This window comes from Anoplopoma fimbria, chromosome 24 (assembly GCF_027596085.1).
Source record: "Anoplopoma fimbria isolate UVic2021 breed Golden Eagle Sablefish chromosome 24, Afim_UVic_2022, whole genome shotgun sequence".
NCBI lineage: Eukaryota > Metazoa > Chordata > Actinopteri > Perciformes > Anoplopomatidae > Anoplopoma > Anoplopoma fimbria.
The window spans coordinates 5,827,069-5,851,065 of NC_072472.1; the positions used below are offsets into that span (position 1 = coordinate 5,827,069).

General features: G+C 40.8%; 1 protein-coding gene across 1 annotated transcript in view; it reads left to right on the plus strand.

Moving 5' to 3' along the window:
* sgcd (sarcoglycan, delta (dystrophin-associated glycoprotein)) overlaps positions 1-23,997 on the plus strand; it is a 125,158-nt gene that overhangs the window by 38,489 nt on the left and 62,672 nt on the right. The window lies entirely within an intron of this gene.

Genomic DNA, 23,997 nt, shown 5'->3' on the forward strand with positions numbered 1-23,997 from the left:
TATTTTATCTAATTTTTATGGACAGCTAAAGCTACCACAGTCCTAGCTGGACATTAGATCATGTGTATTTTAATGGAGATATGAGTCCTTCACCGCAACCTAATCAATAATAAAACTACAAACTATTTTCTGTGTGGAGGGTAAAAAAAAAGGAAAATCTACAATATGAGACCATTTTCCCTTTGCAGATAGCGGTTCAGTCATAATGCATTTGAAGACACTCAGTAGATAAACATCCCTGCCTCTGCTATGGATTGTGGGTGATGGTGACAGGAGAAAGAGGAGTAATTTTCCCTCTGATTGCAGCCTGCCTTCCTCCGAGCAACATTGATAAGCTTTTTCACGGGTTTCACTCATGGAGAAAGGGGGCGGGTGAAGAGAAGTCAAACAAAGAGAAGATGATGAAGAAGGAGTAGGAGGAGGAGAGGCAGCTGATGATAACTGCTTTTGACTGCATCTAAAGAAAGAACCCCATTTTAGCATTTCTAACTTGTTGCAAGACTATCATTTTACTCTGATCGCACTGACCTTTGATATTTATCATACTACTGACTTCATTGGTTTAATTGGGCCACATTATCAGTTTTGTCCTCAGGCATGAACCGTACTTCTGATTGTTTTTGGTATGGATGCTTGTCATAGTTTTCTTTTCAGAATTTGTGTTTTTTTAGGCTATATGAACTGGAGGTAAAAGAAAAAAATATTTTTGATTTGCTTGACAGGGAAGCTTTTGGTCTTGACTTAGGCTTTGACTCTTCATAGCAAAGACCCAATTACCTGTCCCACCTCTGCCAGCATCTGTGTAGTGAAAACATTACATTGCAACATTGCATTACAAGTCTTTAGTCATGTTTTAAATGAGTCAGAAGTGAATTCAAAATGTACTGTATGCAATTGTGTCTTTCTATTGCAGACAAGCTCTATGGATCATATTTGACTTCTGCAATTTTGCACATGCATCTAGTTTGAATTTTAACTTCCAAATTTGTTTTTTTTACAACCTTGAACAAAAAATCAATCTAGAACAATTCATACTCATCTACTGTATTACACTTGTTTTTCCTAAAAACAAGATTTTGCTGGTTATGACATTATTATTTGATTGTACGCGAAATGTCTTTTGATTATATATATATTGTCATACCTCTCGGCAATGATGGCAAAAACAACAGCAACAACAAAACAAACACAATTGGTTGGAAAGTGGAACTTTCTCTGTGAGAACAAATTTAAGTGAACCAGATAAAAAAAAAAAAGATTACCAACCAAGGTCAGGCCTCCAACGTTTTTCCTCATTCTGCTCCAGACTCCTTCCCCTGTGAATTAGTTCAAAGCTGCATCCAAACAGCTCATTCTTGCCACTTGCACAGAATGCAGAATTGGCTGCTGGCAACACTAAATCGTATGCTGTTGATGAGATTGGAGTTACCGACTCTCATTGGGGACAATTACACCTCAGTACCTCCAGCGGCCTTTACTGAAAGGTCAGCGGAGAGAGAAGGATGGAGGAAAGAGCCATGAGGGAGACAGAGAGAGAAAAGAAGTCGAGCCGAGACCGTCGGCAGGCTGTTTTCACAGTCCACGTGCGATTCATTTCAGCAAAATGAAAGGAATAATGAGAGCGGGACAATAGGCATGCAGCGCATTTCAGAAGTGTGAAATGGAGTTACAGGCGACGACACTAATTACATTTGAGGCAGAGTCTTCTAACTTTATGAATTCATCGCTCAGGGGATGACTAATAAAGCTCGACTTCAAGATTTTATAGTCCCTATTGGAGAAATTAGCTTGCCACAAGCCGTTCAACAAAATGCATAATTACAAAACATGAAGAGATTAAAACACCGAAACATAGGGAAGTGAAAAAGAATCTGTCAACTCGCTGGCTGAGAAATATTTGAATGTTGGTGTGAGAATATTTATTGTTGGTCCTGCTGGTTGATGCCCTGGGATGAACAATCAGGGATTTTAATAAAACAGATTGAAATAGAGTAAATTAAGATTTGTACACTTCCTATTGCTGTGTATTATGGTTATTAAGCTGATGGATGACTTTAATTTCCAACAAAAGGGTTAGGAAAAGATTCTGTTGATGTTAGGTTGAAAGTTGGAGTTGCAGTGAGACATAATAGTATTAATACAGACATTCTTTGTTACACATTAAATTAAAAGGAATCGAGAAGCAATTTCATAGATAGATATTAAAACACAGCAGATACACATTAACAGTAACATGCTGAAAAGAAGGCAACTACTTGTGGTAGCCAACAGGAGATACCTATACCCTGATATTTCAAAATCATTTCTATGTCTAACCACCCCCTGCATATGTAAAACCAGCTCCAGAGTACACTGGATGAGTTAAGAGTTTTTACCTGTAGAAGGAAAGTAAGTAAGAAAGACTACTAGAGCTGTATGTCATAAGAACCTTTGTACTTCCCACAGCTTGAGTTCTTCAGTGCAGCTCATCAAGTTGTCTCATTAGGAGGAAAAGAAAAGAACATACAGCGAAAATCAATCTGGTCCGGTGTCCTGATAAGATGACTTGTATGGACAATCATGTGCTCTGTTGGAGTTCACTCCATCCACTGATTAGCACACCTTCGAGCAGACAAGTGGGACTCAGTGAAAACACCTTTTGATGCGATTGGTCGGAGTGAAAGCCTGCACACGGTAAGCCCTCTGGCACATGCAAACTCAAACCTGCCCAAAACAGAGGACATGAAAATTACAAAGGACAGGGAAAGGAATCAAGCCTTCTGACACACTGCATATAAATGTGAACTTTCATGGAGGTGTAATTATTCAAGTATCTCGGGATCTTATTCACGAGTGAGGGTAAAATGGAGCGGGAGATGGACAGGCGGTTCGGTGCAGCGTCAGCAGTGATGCGGGCGTTGTACCGGACCGTTTTGGTGAAGAAGGAGCTGAGCCGCAAGGCAAAGCTCTCGATTTACCAGTCCATCTACGTTCCAACCCTCACCTATGGTCATGAGCTTTGGGTAGTGACCCAAAGAATGAGATCGCGGATACAAGCGGCTGAAATGAGCTTCCTCCGTAGGGTGGCTGGGCTCAGCCTTAGAGATAGGGTGAGGAGCTCAGACATCCGGAGGGAGCTCGGAGTAGAGCCGCTGCTCCTTCGCCTCGAAAGGGGCCAGCTGAGGTGGCTCGGGCATCTGATCAGGATGCCCCCTGGACGCCTCCCTTTAGAGGTTTTCCAGGCATGTCCAACTGGTAAGAGGCCCCGGGGTAGACCCAGAACACGCTGGAGGGATTATATATCTCTTCTGGCCCTAGGAACGCCTCGGGGTTCCCCAGGAGGAGCTGGAAAGTGTTGCTGGGGAGAAGGACGTCTGGAGGACCCTCCTTAGCTTGCTGCCCCCGCGACCCGGCCCCGGATAAGCGGACGAAAATAGATGGATGGATGGATTTAACACGTTTGACCATGACTAGCTCGAAATCCACTAAACCAGCCTGAAAATGGAAAAAGATTGTAAACAATTGGACGAGAGTCTATGGAGCAGAGCCATATAGTTGTCAGACCCTGGTCACAGGTGGCTGATGATTGGCCAGTCTGCGTCAATAAATTATACACGGGAACTCTTCATTTGAGTAAGCAAATAAGTGATTTTTGAGTATGAATATGCATGTGCAGAACTGTTAACAATATACCCCTGACACTCAGCTGTAGTCCTGTTTTGTTTGAGAAGAACGACCCTTCATTCACTTAACTTTGTTAGGAAACGGCAGCACTGAGCGATGAGTAACAGTAGCTGGATAGAAATCTAAAATGCTAGTCCCAGTTCTGGTCCAATTAAAGCACTTGACCAGAAAATTAACATTTTAATATGCAGTATAATGATTTAAGTAGTTAGCAGCATTTCTCTTTCTTATATTATTATAAATGGAATCCCTTTGCACTGGAAACTTGCAATGGATTTTTTTTTTCTAGATGTAGCGTTGATTGAATAATGTATATTATTTGATATATATATATATAATCATAATTTGCACTAAGGATCTAAGAATGATTTATCATCGACATAAGATGTTGTGCTCAAGTGTAGCAGAATTAGACCAGCAAATGTGCCAAATGCAGTTTTGTTTGATCACTAGAGATCCATTCTGATGGTCCTCAGAACATCAATTATTTTCACAAACTTTGTATGCTTGATGCCAGCTAATTTCTCTACGTTCCACTTTCTTGTTTACTAAAAGTGAGAGTTACTATTGTTTTTTCATTGTTAATGACAGATGAGTCTGCATTACCTGGTTTCAGTTGGAGTTTATCTTAGTGGGTTTGGTCTACCTGACTGCAGGCCCGTTTTAAAAGGGAGTTGAAATGGGCTCAAGTCGAGCATTTCAAACGCAGCTACAGTAATGACCCATCCATCACACTGTCTGCAGTGGTCGGAACATTATCGAGTCGATATTGACAGTGTTGTGATGAAAGAAACAAACTTGTATCACCACTGCGGTAAAAAAAACACCAATAAATTACAAGTAAGTTCTGCTTCACAAGTTAACAGGCAGATATGATACTGTCTGTCATACTCAGGTCTTTATGAAATCATGTTGGTATTCACAAAACACACAAAAAGAAACACAAAGGCTCTGCTAATGAGGCATCAGGTGGCTAATGTTAGAGATGAAATGATTGGGACCCGAAAGTCATTAGTTTCAGCGTGACAGACTGAACCACCAGCACTCTCTTTCCATAATTGCTGCTGCTGACAGCCTAGAGCAAGGTCTCTCACACCCACTCGTGACATAATGATGTGTGACCAAATAACCGAGCAGATATGGAATCACTTCCTGCGCCTCTCGGTCAACCCGTCTTCATCAGCCGTCCTCGACAGGCCATGCAATGTTTTGCTTTCTGAATCCTAAATCCTGTAATTGGACCACCGATCTCGGTAGAGCAAGAGGACGGAGCTGCTCTTGTGTCGACTTAAAAAAATGGCATTGATCAATATGTCACTTCCTGCTGACCGGTTAATGCGAAATGGTAGCATGAACACGGAAGTGCTCATGGCTGAAAATGGATGTGAAAAGCAATACTAGGGTAAAAATAATACACACAGAGGTGCACCAAGTGGAAGAGCTTCCATTTTTCTGAGATGCATCAAAGCCATCGACCCAAACTCTAGAGACGCGTCTCATCTCCGGCACTCTTTGACTTTGTCTCCTCTCTGTTATTACACTTCAAAGGGTATCTCGGTTTCACAGGGTTACACACTTCCTGTTTGGTGTCATGCTTCCCAGGTAATGGTCGGAGTTGCATCAGCCTTCCTTTTTTGAAGGGTGTGTTTCAAGAAATAGGCTCTGCACAGCACTTTTTTTTTGGTTTGTTTGTTTGAGACATGGCTCACTAATGACACTCAGCAGCACTTCTAGAGACATTTGGTGAAAGGTGACAAGTTACTAGCACCTTCTACCGAATGAGAACCTCCCTCACTTCTTGCAACCTGCCTGATGGACTCTGGTTTTAATCAACACTTTGTCGGCCCCTGAAGAAGATGGAAGGTAAAAGTGCTCAAGAAGAAGAGGGGGGAAAAAAGGGTCAAATTAGAGAGGCCCTGGAAGACAGAAGGGAAAGGACAAAGAGCAGAGGGGGAGAGATTTTAAAAAGTAGAAGACATTAAATTAAAAGGGAGAGGTAGTAGGTAACAAAAAGCAAAGCGATTATACAAAAGGAGTCAGTAAGTGAGTCTGAAGAGAATTAAAGAGGTAGGAAAAACAGCAGAAGTGGAGCAGAGGAGAGCGGAGGTCAGGGTCTCTTTGAAGTGGTTTTGGCCTCCCAGAGGACTACAAAGCTCTGCAGTTCTGCTCTTAATGGGGGGGGGATTGTTCCACTGCTGTGTTTCATTTAGGTTTGCCTGTTAGACCATTTTTAAAGCATCTGAAAAGTGTGCAAACAAGTCAGAATTAACAAGCAACAAACAAAACAAAACTGTCCTCTATCGTTAAAGAAAAGAACCAGAAAAAAAACACTTAAGTACAGCAGAATTACAATTCATGCGTTAAAAAAACACACTCAAAGTCCCTGTATGTTTCAGCATTGTGTGAGATCATCTGACTTTCATGCTGCCAGTGCTGCATTATTCAGTAGTTCTTAAGGTTAGCCTAAATCTAAAGTGACATGTGAATGGGTTGCTTAAGGTGGTGAGCCCACCTGGAATTATCACTGATTCTGCAGCGCTATAGAGCTTTATAGCCTCTTTTAGCTCATAGTTTGGCAAGTCCTACAAAAAACAAGTGGATTATTGACTTTCACCATCTTATCTTTTAAATAATTAATTAGAGATGCAACTTGAAAAAAATGTATTGTGTCCCTGAAAAAAACAAAAACACTTTGTGAATTTGTTTAACCAGCAGGTGGGTCTTCCAGCTCCATTTGCACTCAATGTTGTCTCATATGGTATACAATGAGCAAATGATTCTGCTAAAGTTACCTGCTTTTTAACAGGTGTTTTAGGGCGGCAGCCATCTTGTTCAATCCGCAGTGTCTACACACTTCTCCTACTCGGCTGTTGGCGTCTGTCTGAGGTGTTGGAAATTACACTAAAAACATTGTGCTGCTGCTTTTACTTGCCACAGACTTCAGACAAACCTTACAGCAGAAGAGTTTTGCTCAAGGTTGCTGAGGTGACGGTTCATAGCTTTTTATTAGCACATGCTGCTATGTTTTATTTCTCCTGGACTCTCTCTGACGCACTTATTAGGAAATACCACTGACGCTCAAGGAAGCAGGCCACTTCCGTATTGTAATTACCCAAGTTAAAGGCAAAATCTATATTCATTTTTTCATCCTAAACCCTGAATTTCAATGAATTGGTCAAATTGATTCATGGCACAGCTCTAGTGGTCGTAGAAGTACAATATCGTGGACATCTGAGGAGCTACTCTGTTGTCCAGGTGGCAGTGAGGAAGTGTTTAAAGAGGATATTCTCTCTGTCCGTTTGATGTGCTCCTGTCAGTGTTATGATCTCATGTCATGCAGATAAACACTGTCTGTCTTGTGACCTGCTGTGGAGATCGATATCAGCCTCGCCTCATCTGGCTGCTATTATGTCCAGCCTAGCAGGGAGGGCTGCACGGTTTTTGTTCTTCACACGCTAGGTGGTCCCTTCAGAAAAGAAACTCAAGTCTCCGAGTCATGACAAAGGGGCTCAGGTTGAGGCAGATATATATTCTAGATGAAATCAGTCCCATTTATTTGTGCCTCTGGAGGAAAAAAAAGCCCATCATGCTGTGAAACTCTCTTTAAGTTTCTTTCTTTACCTCTCTGCGTCGTTGTCCGGGTCTCCATTAAGAAGGGTTATGAATGAGACAAAATGTTTGAGATCGAGACATGCAGCTGCTTGTGATGCTTTTTCTTTCACACCTTGGAATGATACAATCTCCCTCCAAGACGTTCTTATCGATCCCACCACAGAAACCCTACCATCATACCTAACACACCAAACCTTTGCCTTATCTCAGCCATATCTGATCTTAAACTAAACGCAGGGCCTCGTTCATTTTCTTTTCATGTGAATCTTCATTCTTAAAGAGAAAATATGTGACTTCTGTGATTCACTCGGTCGCTAATTTTCTGCGCTCCTGATCACGATATGACCATACTATGACAGAACAGCGTTTTGACACATTGTGGCAAAAATCGATGTGAAAATCACCTAACGTAACCATTTTCAACTGCACGCATTTTTGTGTGTTTTGTGAATACCTAACATAACATCGCTTTAAAACTTCAACTTTCAACTAAATACCACTTTATTTGTATTGCAAAACCCAACCTTTCAATCGGGCCGACCAATCACATCCCTTTACAATCCGACTACAATCCATTATTTTGGCTCTCCACGCTGTTTGGCAATAAGCCGCCCAAGTTTAGTCAAAATGGGATCGCTCTCTGTGCGTGTCTGAAATGATGAGTCAGTTTATTGAGTAAGTAGTTTGACAGAAAAATAATTGCTAAATATTTTGATAGTCAATTTGTCATAGGGGTCATTTATCAAGAAAAATGCCAAACACTGTTGGTTCCATGCTTCACAAGTGTGAGGATTTGCTGCTTTTCTCTGTTTTATCCGCCTGCTCTCACTCCCGTGGCTTCAAATATTGAAGCTTAGGCAGTGACCCTCAGCATATTTTTACTGAAGCCACGTGGCAGCCTTTAATGTCGGAATGACACGCACATGGCTCATTTTACTCCAATGTACACCCATCGGCATCATAATTCAACGTAATCTCATATAGCAGTTTGTATGATATCTTTGTAGGGTTGACAAAACAACGAATCTGAAGGCCTCATCATGGACCGTGAGGGATGATAGGGATTTTATAGCTTGATAAAAACCATCGAAAATAATAAAAACCATCATTAGTTGCAGCCACATACCACCACATTTTGTTTTTATATTTAAGGCATTTGAATGTTGTTGAACTCATCAGGTCCTATTCATTCTAAATACAAGATCCTTCAAAATTCATCAAAAAACAGATCAATATGTCCCCTATGTCTCTTCTCCTTTCTCTTATTTATTTTGCTTACACATTAGCAAAGCAATTACAAAAGGGATGATTAGTGTTTGTGCTGCCATTTCATACATCTTTGAGACTGAACTAGTATCGTGATTAAACTATCACAGATCATATATTTCACAGCAAGATGTTCATATCTTATTTACAGACCTCAAGGATATTTTCTCAGAAAATGGATCGGTGGATGGATTGATATGTGCATCTGTGAGGTTTGTGCGTGTGTGTGTTGCCGAGTATGTGTTTTGATCATTGAAGAAAAGGGAGCATCTCTCTGTGTCTGTTGTGCAGCTTTGTGTTTATGCATGGCTTCCCTTTATTCAGTAAAGTCCCATAAGGTAGAGATCAAAAGGCGAGGGGGGGCAGATTAAGCTGACAACTTCCAGCCGTACCCGCCCGACTTTTTCCAGATGGGGGGATTGGAGGGAGATAACACTGGGAGAGTGCACATACAATTCACCACACAGCCTGGCGGACTAAAGTGAAGGGAAAGTAGCTGCCAAGAATATTTTTCATGCATAGCCTACACATTTCAGACGGAAGGAGAAAAAAAAGCCTATTATAGAAAACTCATGAAGAAAGGGGGGAAAAGGAGGAAATTGGACTTAACGTCCTAGCACTTCAAAAGCAGAATATAAGAAATATGGTCCATCTGTATATATTCCATTCTAAAAAAAAATTGTATTACTGCACTGCCACATGGCAATGCAATAGGGATCCATAGGGATGTCAGATATAAATATATGAATACCAAAACAGGTGGACAGATTGGATATTTCTCCACTTTCTTTTCTATTGGCTCCCTCAGATGTGAATAATAGCTGAACTAAGTGGCCGTCTCCTTCTCCAATCCCTGCTGGAGGCCGAAGAAACACGATGACCAATCTCCCTTTGTCCTCGCCCAATGCCAATCTAGATGGAGATTTGGCAGAAATCAAGCATGACAAGTGCTCTTTGTTCTTTCAAATTCATAAAATGATAGCTTCCAAGAACTCTTGCAGGCTGGGCCCATATAGCTAAAGAGACTCATAGGAACTAGTAAATCCATCCCCATATCTAGTTTTTTGAAAGGACACACCTTGATGACCAATACATTCGAATACTTTGGTTCATGTCCCAAAAGGTCTTTGCTTCCTAAAAAACATGCTCACATAGTGTTGTTGTATGTATGTTATTTCAATATTGTGGAACTCATCACTCTCCCCTGGTGGTTGTTTATGCTGTATAGAGTTAAACATGGTGTCCGAGTGAAGCTAAAGACGCTGAACGCAAAATGTGTTTTGCGCTATGAAAAAATTGTTTCATTCGATTTTTTTGTTTCAGTTAAACTTGTATGTATAGTTAATTAAACTTAAGTAACTAGTTAAATTATTATGTAATGTAAATATTATCTCTTGTCGGCTATGATACAGTATATTACTTAGAAACTATTTATTTTCTATTAAACAAACTAATGATATAATAAAACATGATTCACTATCATTTCATTTTTGTTAACAGTAAAAAAATTGTTAACTTAAGTTGAATTAACAATCATATTACCATTAATTAATGATAGTTATTATAAAGTGTTACCTAAGTGTTAAATTCCACCTATATTTGTTGAAAAAATATGAATTTCTCTTACTATAATTATTTTAATAACAAAAAAGGACAATGTGGAAGATTATCCTCTGACCAGTGCAAACTGTGCAGCAGTTTGAATTAGCAAGTAAAACCTGTATTTCCCTTAAGTCATTATGAATGTGAAAACTCAAATGCCAGTTAGCTGGTCTTGTGTCTGCCTCTGTCCGTCTGTCCCGGTCCCATCTGCCTTCAAGGCGCCGACGTCCCTTTGATGGCGCTCGTGCCTTGAAGACAAGGCCATTCAATCTGAGCAACCCTGAGTCTCAATGGAAGACTGTGTGTCGTAAATTTCTTCGTGGTGCAGAGAAGGGCAGGGCTTTTATTGAAGACCTCTTCGATGGCGTCTGGAGCTTCGGGCTCAGCACAAAGACCTCATTTAAACTGTGTCTTTCAAAAGAAAGAAAAGGGGGAAGAAGTGGGGAGGAGACGTAGATCAAAGGGAGAGCTGTGTCCACTGTAGTGGCACTTTGTACCGAAGCTAAAGGGACTTCCAGGAACGTTAGAATGTGTGTTTCTATGATTTTGTTGACAAATTCATCATTCAAGTGAAACTGAGAGTTTTAGGTGACTACTTTGGATAATATTGAAATGATCCAGGTGCTTGTTTTGCCGATGTTGAACTTAACCATCTAATATATGGAATGTGGTAAAACAGCGCAGATCTGTATGTTTATACATTATTTGAAGTTTTTCAGCTTATTCTGAAGGTATTTCACAAATTGTATTCATCTTATGCAGTGCAAATACTTGTTGCTACTACTACAAATAAAAGGACGCTTACACTTTCACATTTTAGTCGGCATGACATTGACTACATTGGATATGTCTTTAACTATATTTTGATAAACTCAAGGTCCACTTACTTTCTTTTTGTTGATCCCTTGAATGCATTGCAAAGACTACAGCCAACTGCCAACTAGTGCAAAGGTTCTGTGCCTTTATGAGAGAAAACATTCCCCCATATAAGCAGGTGGTGGTTTATTCGATCAACAAATAGGAAACTGGAAGTCCAAAGGCTACGAATAGACAAACCGTTCTTATGATTCATACATGAAACAAAGAACCACTCCTGCTCACCACTTGGCTACATTCCTGATGAAGATGAAAAACGAGAAGAGCCTTCGACGGTGTTTGCTTGCTAAGACTGAACAGCCAATCAGAGGGGTTTCTCTCACAGTACGGCACCGCTGCTGATTCAACATGCTCAAATGGACGAAAAGCCACCAGCAAGGGACAACTAGTGGCCACACACGCTCACCAGCAGCCGGACATGGCCTTTAAGAAAAGGATTTGATTACTTTCAACAACTGGCCAACACTCTTTCTTGTAGGCATAGCAGTAGTTATAGCAGCACATGACTGCATCCTCACATACGTTCAACTAAATGCTGCTGTAGACAGACGTGGCTGTGACAGTGACCGAACCTTGTTTCAGTCTCTGATGAAACTTCATCACTAAGCTGCTCCAAGAACCATAAAAACAATAACCGCTTCCAATTAGCTCCCGGTAATTACTTAATAACCAGGAGATAATTGCACCACTTTGACTACTGTCCCAATTTATTCATAGAGTCTGTGTGTGTGTGTGTGTGTGTGTGTGTGTGTGTGTGTGTGTGTGTGTGTGTGTGTGTGTGTGTGTGTGTGTGTGTGTGTGTGTGTGTGTGTGTGTGTGTGTGTGTGTGTGTTTGTGTGTGTACATTGTCTGAATGGGGACTAAATGTCACCACAATGTTTGAAGGTGAATAGTGTCCTTGGTTGCTTACGTTTATGAAGTTATGAAGTGTTAAAGACGCAAAGTGATTTTCAGAATGAAATCCATAACACGCCTGATAACAAAAGCAATAACTGAACAGTCCATTCAGAGACATTTCTACTCAAACTGTGTTTATTGCATCGCAAAAGTCATTTCTGGACTCATTAGTGAGCCTTAACGTGCTGAAAACAAGTCAACACATCGTTGCAGATGGCTTGGCATCATTCAGTGTTTCCAATACAAATCAATTAGAATTCTATTGTCAGAATCAAGCATGAAAAACACACTTCATTCTATTAAATCTTGAAAGACTGATTTGTATTGAAATTAGATGCAAGTCTTTCCACTACAGCATGGAAAAAAGGCTTTTAGGGATGCAATGCAAACACACGCACACACACGTTAAACAACTCTAGCTTTGTTTGAGAAGTAAGTAGTTAACGGTATATAGAAGAAAGTGACAAATCTATGATGGCAGCCATTTTTAGATCACCAACATTGAAAACATATCAAATAGAACCAACACTAGGTTTCTCTGTGTTTGTGACTCCAGTGTTGCTCATGGCATCTTGTGTACAATCCACAGTCCTCGCTGTGTCTCTTATCCAGCGCGCTGAGCCTGCAGGCTTGTGCATTCACACGTCAATCACTGCCGGCGTGAAGGCCTTGATGCCGCGCTGCCGTCGGCCTCCGAAGGCCACGCCGCCCGTCCCAGATGAAGTTGAGTTAATAGGAAATCTATCGGCCTTTGACACTGACATGTTTCAGCCGCGGGCACAGCGAGCAGAGATGGAGTCTCTGAAAAAGACTCGCAACGCTGCAACCTAGCCCCTGTTACTGTTCTTGATCATTTAGTTGTGACCAAAATGAAACATTCGAGCCTTCATTGGCTGTTTGTCTGTTGCTATGCCTTAACATACTTTATTATTTTCCAAGGAGGTGATTGTTTGCTCGCCAAAGTGGGGAGAAAAAGTCACTTTCACTAAATGCAGATTAGTCAAGTAATTAATTAAGTTGCCTCTGCTGCCAAGCAACGCTGGTTGCATCATTGAAGTTCACCTTGCAGCGCTAACTGTATGTGGGGTCCCAGCACCTAGCAGATGTGTCATTTCCACATCTGTATGAAAATGTCTAGTATGAAAATTGAACGTGTGCTTTTTTGAAAGGAAGTGAAATGACACATCTAATCAACAAGGTTTAGAGTCTTCAGCCTTGCTAATGTTGGCATGCTAACATACTTACAATGACAATGCTAACGTCGTGAAGTTAATCATGTACACCATCATAGTTTAATGTGTTAGCATGCCAACATTTGTTTATTTTATTTTATTTTATTTTATTTTATTTTATTTTATTTTATTTTATTTTATTTTATTTTATTTTATTTTATTTTATTTTATTTTATTTTATTTTATTTTTTTGTTATATTTTATAATATTATATTTTGTTATATTATATCATCATTTGAAAAAATAACAAAATCACAGAGACAGCTGGACGGGAGTCACAGTTGGTTTTGTAGAATTACTGCTGAGTAAAAGTACTTTGTCTGCATCTGTGAACGTTTTGTAGACAATCGCAGCAAAGTGGGTTTTATAAAGCTCTGTTCTCTCCATTCTCGCTGCAATGCGAGGCCAGTCTTTTCAAAAATTATACCTTGGAGAGCTTTTTCCAACGGCTTAGGTTTTCCAAAGCGGTGGCTTAGAGTGGATGTAATAACCAAACAGAGAGAAAAAGATGGCTTTTAAAATTCATCCACATTAGTGCGGACATGAAATCTCTCTCACCACTTGTCCCCTTTTTCTTCTCTCGGCCCCTAATTCAGTCTCAACACTTATTTTTCCTCTAGCCGTCTAATGTTTTCATCAGTCTCGTTCCTCCCCCTCCTCTGCCCCCCCCCCCCCTCCCCCTCCTTGACTCCACTTGCAGTCGGCATCCTTCGCCTCATTTACACCGCAACACGTCGTCTGTCTCATTTTCCCTTTACCCTTATCTTGCTCTGTGTGTTTATCTATCTATTTTACCCAGTCTTATCTCTCCCTGACTTTATCGATACCCCCTCCTGCTCTCCTTTCTTTCATCTTTCATTCTCGTCCCCCCCCCCCCCCACCCCCTTCTCCCCCATCTCCTTTCCCATCCCATTGATGGATGATGCGGTGCTGCGTCGAGGGCCTCAATCAGAGGAGCGGGGGTTTCGCTGTGGAGAGCAATCTCAAAGCCAATTCCACTGATAGCCATCTCAGGGTGTTGCAACATGACGTCGCAGCTATCACCTGTAGAACGGGAGAGCGAGCGCGAGCTTCTCTCCGACTCCAGGAGAGAGGGGAAAAGTTTTTTTTTTTTTTTTCTTTCTCCTGTTGTTGTTATCAAGCGGATCAATTGAAAAATGTATTAGTTTGGAGTTCGGCCATTTTGGCGCCTGCATAACACACGGGGCCAACGGAGGCTGATTGAAAGAGCACTCAGTGTTGCAGGAACCGGAGAGGGAATGGATTGCAAGAGATGCGTTGTTGCTTCATTTTACTTTCGGAGTGCCTTTTTGGGCGGAGGGCACGCAGGTGGCCAGAGAGCTCTTTCATGTATTCATTTGCATTTGAAACGCTAACACAGATTTTGCTGGTGAACTAGAGAATAAACAAGTGCACGGCTTCAGCCTCGGCCGTCGTATGTTTACCTGTGGCAAACACAGAGCTCCTTCTACCGCTGAGCCTCTCGTCATTATTTGCCGACATGTGCCAGAGGAGAAGTGTTAAAGCTGCCTGGAGGGCGAGTTGTTTAAGTCTGGTAATCTGCAATGCTGCATTATTTACAATCCCTATTTTATGATTGTAATGTTGTCATTGTATCTGACTCGCTGCCATGGAAGTACAAGTGTGAAACAGATTCATGAAAGCATTTGTTTTGTCTCTCGCTGTGTGTTAGTTAAGGGGCCAGGTTGTCTGCAGTTCCATTTATAAGAATCCCTTCATATGCAGCCAAGAGCCACAGCTTGCATTGCCCTGAATCTGTGCTGCCTTCATTGTCCCACTATCAATTCTGAGTCAGTCAATTTGTTGAAGCCACCATGTGTAGGATTTATTGTGAATACAGCTTTTGGTTTTGTTGGATTATGCTTGTTGAATAATGAGAAAATCCTGGCTGATAATCGGTGCAGTCTCAGCACGTTGTTATTAGATGATTCAGCAAAACCTGAGTATATATTAAATGTCCATTTTAAAAATGTTGAGATCCACAATTTTATTTTCCACATGGCAACGATGGTATGGTTAAGATGAAGGGAAGATGGCAGTTATGCCAAAAAAGCTGTGGTTAAGGTTCCAGTTAAGGGAGTGCAATAATCAGTTTTCAATTTCAAGGAAGATGTTGGCTTCCAACGCACTCCTTTCCTGTACAGCGCTGCGCTTTCACCACACGTGGCAGGTCAGGTAAGGCCCCTCGGTGGCTGGCCCGCGGGTGGTGCACCGGGTGTAGGTTGGCTTGGAAAGGTCCGGGTTTAGGGTGACTCTTTACAGCACTACTCGCCTGGATTGTCCTCCCTGTGGGGTCTGTAGAAATATTGGCAACCAAACTGACCTGTAGTGAAATAAGGCCCCAGTTTCAACAAAGAATCTGGCAGGTCAGGTTAGGTACATAAATGAACTAAACCTTTTCCAAACAGTGAGAAAAAAAAGTTTCCAAAGGACAGATTCACTGGAAATTGTAAATAGTTGAAACAAAGAAAAGAACTCCAATGTTACAGATTAAATGGATGACATTAGGATATGATTAAATGGAAAGCACAGAACAGATTTGGTTGGATACATATCATTACATAAGGATATATTTACCATTAACGTGGTTTACCGTTTACCATGTTGCCCACTATATTTTAAATTCATAGAAGTATCATTTGAGTGAAATAACTGTCAGTTTCTTGGCCTTCTTTGGGAATTTGCTGGTTGGTAAACCTGAATGCACCATTAGTTTTAGATTCGGACCAGGTGTTAGTCTCACTGAAGGACCTAGCCCATGACAGTGGCTCCTTCAGACGAAGCTTCTGATCCATATATGCATGAAAGTATCTGTTTTCTCCCAATGTTGCTATCTTGTGATTGCATACAGGAGCCCTCCACAAGCTATAAAGGAAAAAAAGTCAATCAAAGTAAAAGTTCTACAGAAAGAATTACACCCACTTAAACACTGTTGAAAAAGTATTTGGCAACAAACTTCATATTGTTGGCTCATCTTGCAGTTTGTGTTGCTTTTCTCTTTATTGCAGGTAATTGTCTAAACGATTGATCCTAGAATAACTTCTACTGTGTGGGAGTCTACACATGTAGATCTTGACTTGGATTAGGTAAGCGGTATGCAAATCAAGTGTGACTCCTTGTGATATCTTCCCCAAAGCATCAATACAGTCTGTATTTGCTTTAGCCTCGGGTGGTGGCCTGATGCGTATCGATGCAGACGCTCAATAACAGGCTGAGAGCTCTTCATTATTGACGGCGGAGACTCACAGCACTCTGGAGATGTCGACTTCAGAAGAGGAGATGGAGGGAGACAACAGGCAGAGAGATGGTAGAGATAAAGGAACAGGCACAGACGCAGACATAGGGCAGGTATGAAGGGAGTGATTGAAACCTCCAGTGTTACATCAGACTTTATATTTTCACTCCCCCCCCCCCCCCGCCCTCTGGCGGCCGACCCCCCCGCTCCGTCACCGCTGTGGCGCACACAGCCGAGCCAAATAAATCCGGAGAATAACAGAGGGAGCTGAAAGCACAAATGGTATTTACTAGACAGACGTTTTCTGCTGCGCTCATACACCGATACACAAACAGCCAGGTAAACACAGCAGCTAGACACACACACACACACACACACACACACACACACACACACACACACACACACACACACACACACACACACACACACACACACACACACATATCTAGCAAACACAGGCACACAACACACGCACACACAATAAGCACGTTCAGAAAGAAGCCCAAGTACACACACACACACACACACACACACACACACACACACACACACACACACACACACACACACACACACACATATATCTAGCAAACACAGGCACACAACACACGCACACACAGTAAGCACGTTCAGAAAGAAGCCCAAGTACACACACACACACACACACACACACACACACACACAAACACAATGCATTATCAATAACTATCAAGCTAACAGAGTGGTGACAGTGGAGGCAACGGTGGGTTGAGTGTAGATCAATTTGGTCCTTGTTGCAGCAAATGCAATGCTGTGGAGAGAGAGGGGGGGAGAGAGAGAGAGCGGAGAGGGAGAGGATTGCGAAAGGGAAGAAAGGGATTTACGTAGGTGGGGGGGGACAAATGGGTGAGGGGGAATTGGATGCGATGAATTATGTCCAAATCTCTCACAGCTTCAGACGAGCAGATGGAGAAATAGATCCAACGAGTCGGGAGTGGCTAACACACCTTATAGGCTGCAGTGATCATTGCACACGTCAATTCAAACAACACAAAGTGCTGGATGGAGAGCGATCCACGCTGGTGTTGAGATGTAACTCACAGCGTCATACTTTCAATATGAAAAGTTAATCACGCACATAATATAAATGGTGAGCGGTTTATGTCGCTACACTGTTGCTTGACAACCGACAAGGATAACTTATTGCTTCGGTTTCAAGAACGTGCATGGACTGAGGGTGCATGCTTCTGCATTTCATTGTCACTAGAACAATAAAAAGGGTCTATGATATCCGACTTTTAAAAAAAAAATCATCAGTTAAAGTGGCAACCTGTGAATTATTAGCTTTCAGAAAGTTTCCTCTTCGTCCGCTCACAGAATTGCTGATGCAACATTATGATTTAAATCATTCAAATCAATTCTCGTCATGACTGCTGTGAACATGACGCCATTTGAAGGCACCGAATGCTAATGAAAGGCAGGTTACACTCTATCCAGGCTGGATCCGGCCTCCTGCTTGCTGTTATCTGTCTGTGTTGCAGAATTGGGAAAGCTATGGATTCTGAACAGGATATGCAGGTTTGATAAATGGATGGGAGGACGGCACGCCTTCGGAGCATGAAATTGCTCATAAATCTAATGATTAGATTGTGACATACACATAGATGTCAGTTTATTAGGTGCACCTAGCTAAATCATTTGCATGCATCTTTCGCGATAATGCCTTTCTCACACACACACACACACACAAAATGTCTCCTCCAAAATGACCATGCAGTTAAATAAGAAACAGAAAATGATAACTTCCGTGGACGTAGGATTGAATTACTGTACTGTTGTACTAGACTGATTAAGTTTTAGCTGGGTGGAACAACTGGCAACAGAGTTAATACATTGTGTGCAAAGTTAACGTTTTGTCCTGAGAGGGGTGGTAGAGAAAAGTGAAAGATAGATCTGCTCAAGTTCTGTTGACTTAATGAAAAAGCCACTCTGAAGTTCTCCTAAATGGTGATATACAACGAGCAAAACTATATAGTCTAGTTGGCGGAAGGAAGATGATCTGATGGTGGTGGTGGAAAGGTCAAAGTGTCAATGAAATATTTAGGAATCTTCCTTTGAGTGCCATAAATACCGTGGCTGTGCCAAATGTTACGGCAATCTGACAAATAGATGTCGACATACAGTACCAGTCAAAAGTTTGGACACACCTTCTCATTCAATGGTTTCTTCTTTATTTTTCTCTACATTGTAGATTAATATTGAAGACATCCAAACTATGAAGGAACACATATGGAATTATGTGGTAAACAAACAAATGCTCAACAAACCAGAATATGTTTTATATTTTAGATTCTTCAAAGTAGTTGAATGAGAAGGTGTGTCCAAGCTTTTGACTGCTACTGTACATATTAGAGGACTCAAGGAGAGATATCAGTGGACCCTGCAGCTCATGTGACAAAGTCTGCATGTTGTATTTGTTGTTAAAGTGTTTGGCTGCAAATTGAATCATGACATAATCTGTTATCTGTCTTTTCTGCTCTGACAGAGTGCTACTTTAAATCTCCTGCCATTTGAATACAAACAATTCCGGCTGAGCCGAACAAACAAGAGAACAGGATGGAAAGATGGATGGAGGTGAAGTGAGGGAACGAAATCCAAACAGGTGGCAGCAGAGAGAGAGAGAGAGAGAGAGAGAGAGAGAGAGAGAGAGTAAGAAGTTTGTGAATAGATTGAGGGAGGGGAAAAAGTCAGAGGAAACAAACAGAGATGGAAAAAAAACCCAAAAAGATGAGACAAGAGGAATGTAAAGCTGACAAACGGGATGATCAGCAGGGGCACCGAACAATATAGTGGATTATGAGAAGATGAAAGGCAGCGGGCGAAGAAGAGGAAAGGAGGAGAGGAGAAGGTAGAGGAGAGGTAAGGTAGGCACACCTGAGTGTTCAGAGGCCTCTGTCCTGGTAAGAGGCGTCCTGAATTATTCATGGCCGCTCGCCACGCTGTGCTGGCGGCAGCGCACTGCTCACTGCAGAGAACAAAAAGAAAGGCTTTCTGACTGGAAAAGAATCTGCAAACAGTGCAGCTGTGCTCAGTGTTTTGAGTCAAGTCTAATTGCAGTTCTTCGGTGAGATGGAGACCACGATTCGACTGACGAATGCAGCTGAAATGAGCTATACAAAATGAATATTATTACTATTATCTTACCTTTTAACTGATGTTTTTTTGCCGCAGGATTTCTATTCACAGTTCAGTTCATTGAAAAGAATCCCAAATCAGGAAAACACATCACATGAATAGCAATGAATGTTATACTTAAAATACTTAGTCTTTTATCTCACGCGTGGTGGCTGAAAGGCGACTGAGATAAACAGCCTGCTTCGCCACCATTTTCAGCTGTCTGTAGTTTTTCTAAGAAGTAGATATGGACATATTTTGCTCTATTTGGTCAGCAGATCAGTTTTAAATATTGAAGGGAGGAATAGTAGAATGTATTTGTCTCTATTCATGGTGACGATACAGTCAAACCCAGTCCGTCCTTGTATCTCTCTCCATGGTGCTGAAACAGTCAAGGCAAGTCTCTTTATGTCTCTCTCCATACCCTTGAAGCAGTCAAACCAAGGCTCTGTCCAAAATCACTCTCTTTTCACAGATGCCTCATTAGTCCTACTTTACAAAACTCTGCAGTTTCCTCTACAGTTGGCAGTAAATTGACATTCTGGCCTCTTACAAATTATCATAATTTAGCTTATTCAATGAAAGGTTCAATGTTGAACTACTGTACATTTCAGGCATTGTGGTATTGTTAGGAGAAAGCAATTATTTTGTTCCATTACAAAGATTTTTGAGGGCAGTATATTGTTCAAAAATGTCCCACTCAGAATTTGAAAACAAGTATTAAGTAGTGGACAGAGTAGTGCACAATTTAGTAAATAGGGACTCTGCATTCCGATCACCTAAACGTTCCCTGCAAAGTACACTGCACAGCCATGTGGAGAAAGTAAGTAAGTTAGTAAGTAAGTCCAAACCATAGGGAGCAAAAATGCTCATTTCAAGACCTGAGTGATTAATTAATTAATTAATTTGCTGCAAATCGACAAGCAATATTACCCATCAGTCATTGTGTTTACCTGGAGCAGTGCTAGCACCTGGCTATGCTAGCCAAACCGATATTCATAATATAGTAATATTGTGGCTCAGTGTTACTTCAATATAACAAAAACATTGATGGTACTGTAGTTAGAAGCTAACTGAACCAATGGTTTGTGCACTACTCGTTATGCATGTTGCAGCCAGTGTTCTGGAGTCATCGCTGTGTCTTGAGTATTGCAGAGTTTAACAATAATGTTATTGATACCCAATCCAAATATTAATTTAGGGAGGAAGGAGACAACCAAAAATACTGTATTTATTTTTCAGTTGTTAAAAATGTCCACAGTAGCAGCAACAGGTATCCGAGAATTTTGAGTTACCAAGGTAACGCACTGAGGCGATGTCTGCTTTGGTGACGTTGCAGGGTTTACCAAATGAAGGAATGGAGGGAAGTTTCTTCAAATGCCATTCCTAGAAGAGGGAGCAAGGAACCATGTCTAAGGGGCCCATTGTGGGACTAATAAAGGCTTAATTATTATTATTATTATTATTTATTATTATTATTATTATTATTATTATTATTAAGTACACTGTGGAATGGAACGCAGCTTGTTTCTGTCTTTGTGTCTCTCTCCATGGTGCTGCAGAGACAGAAAATATACAATGTCAGATCAAATAAATTCCTATATTTCAAACTCCTCACCCATTGCCTCACTAATTCCCCGTATAACAACTATTACTGTACCAATACTATTGCTACTGCCTTTAAAATAGTAACATTGTTTGCCTTGACATGTCAAGATTGATACAGTTAAAGAATATAAGTATGTTTCTGTAACAAAGACAGATCGAGTAATGGGGGGAGATAAAGCTTTCCCATGATTCCCGGAGCCTTTCATTTCAAAGACATTCATTGAACTTTTTAAGAACATTTTTATCCTGAATGGCTGTTCATTTCCGTTTCCGACATATATCATTATACTATTCTAAGGTTTCCTTTTTTTTTTTTTTTTTTTTTTTTTTTTTTATTATACAGCGGTCGTGCAATCACACTGATTTGCAGTTCTCCACTGGACAATGGCACCAATTGTGGCTGTTATGTGATTGATTTTACAAGTGAAAGAAACACCAGAATATCTCCATGTTAATACTGTATTGCTATTGCAGGGATTTCTCTATGAAATAGATTCAACTTAGGGTTGTATTTCACGAGTGGAATTCCTGAAATTCAATTCTTTGTAAGTTCGTATTGGGACTTATCTCCACAGAGAAAAGAAGAAGAGATGAAGACTGCAGCACAACGTTATTCTCCCGCTATTATGCATCCTCAGTGATTATCCAGACTGAGATATGAACGAGCCAGTGGGAGGGACCACTGAGTGCATGCTGTACATCTCAGTAAAGAGGGTCCACATGAAAGTGTTTTTTTTTAATCTCTAATAGACATCTATATGTCTGCGAGGACCTTTTAATTTAAGAAAATTCTGTTGGGAACCTCCAAGTAGGGGGAATATATGTCTTGGTTCTTACAGTTGATTTTCGTCATCAAAGTGTCAGGAAATTGAGTTTAAATAGCGTCTGCCGGCCTCCTCTGACAGGCCTGCCGATTTCCACCTGGGGATAATTCAAAATCACAACACGTCCAGGACTCACCCCCCCCATGATGCCACAACAGTACCAGAATTTTAATATTTTTTACACAGTTGGGGGGGGAGGGATTACATGAAGGAGACTTGAGAACAGTCCTCAGTTACTTTGGGATTTCAAGGGGTCTTGATCTCCATTTGCTCATCAAAACCTTAAGGGATCAAAAGACGGCAGGGAAACAAAAAAAACATTTGCGGGAGAAGATCACATGGGCAGATAGACGTCCTTTTTTCCTCTCTTTTTCTTACTCTTCTATCACACTGACGGCTCTTATCTTTGAAACGATCCAGGGGCTGATCTCATTTAATATATATAATGACTGGATGGAAAGTGAAAGGTCAGCCTCGCTAGTTGTATTTGAATCAAAGAAGCCCCTGAGCCAGTCTCCTCTTATCTTTGCTGGTTAATATCCTTTGGTCTGCTGCTGTTCTGGTATACAGACTGAGACAATAGAAGCATCTGTAACACTGCTGCAATGCCTTTGAATGACTGGGAAGCTCCTGCACTGCATTCTCCATTTTCTTTTTCTAGATTTTGGGGTAAAAGAGCATGAAAAGCAATGTAGATAAAAGACGATACGTTACTTTTATATACCTTGACTAAATTTAGTGAGGAAATGGGAAGCATGAGTGGTTTACTCTTTTGTTTCTGACCAGCTTTTTGAAATGGTATTTTCTTTCCTCTGGGTCTGGGTTGCTCCTACGTTGATTTTTTTACCCAATTTCCTGAAATAATATGCCTGCTGCCACCTTAAAATACTTAGACTTAATTTACCAAACACAGTTGGCATAAGCATGTGGTGTGTTGCAGTGTTTTAATGAGCTTGGCATCCAGAGAGAGAAACTAAATGTACGCTTTGGGTGCCTATCTTTAAGGAAAGTAAACAATACCAATATATCAGAGTGTTTTTGCTTTAGTTAACCATTCAATTTTGACTCTGGCAACTTACGATTAAGTTGTTTTTACCAAGTGAATGAAATTATTTATAACTGAATTATATGAGGTTTTCTATATATTTTTAATTATGTACATCTCACATCATTGTAGATCTCCTCAGTTTTAACTCAGTAAAGCTATTTGTCAGTGTTATTTTGTTTCAATTGACACAATAAAATGCAAAAAAATGATTTACACTCATCTTTTATAAAGAAATATGGCTCATGACAAGCACGATCAGACACATAAACATCTGTGATACACTGAAAATACAGTGCGTTGTTCATTCTCTACACTTCAACAACATATTCTATTGTATTCGCTATTGAAGTATAATGAGCCTGAGCTCTGTTTATGTATGCACTGTGAACACCACGTTTTCCAATGGATCAGTTTGTTAAGCTAATGCTGAAGTCAAGTATCAACCACTGACTCTGCACTGGAAAAGATTAAAAGAGATTAGGACTGCTGTTCAACTGGGGAGCAAGTTTAATGAGTCTAACGCGGTGTGTGTACAGTGTTCGCCGTTCGTACCTGATAATCTGTGAGTGTGTAGCACAATCACATCTTTCCTCTTAACATCAGGCGTGTGTGATATTAAGTTACATTTTTCCCCACGCAGCAATCTTGCCACATAAATGAATACCAGGTGTTTCTAATCAAAATGCAGGTTTCTGAAAAAAATAAAATGGCAGGTGTTAGACCCAGCCAGCCATCCATGTTAATGGCTTTGCGCTCACTATGTTGGCAGGAAATACATGGAGAGAAATCTGTGAAGAGTCTTGGCTTTCACACAAGTGATGCAGTGACTCATCCTTGATGTCGGTGGCAAAATAGAACACAAATTGAGAGAAAATAATTAAAACTCTCATAACTTTCATTCCTTGTTTTTTCTCTTTAACGTCAGGGCTGCTGATATATACCTTTTTATAACTGCTT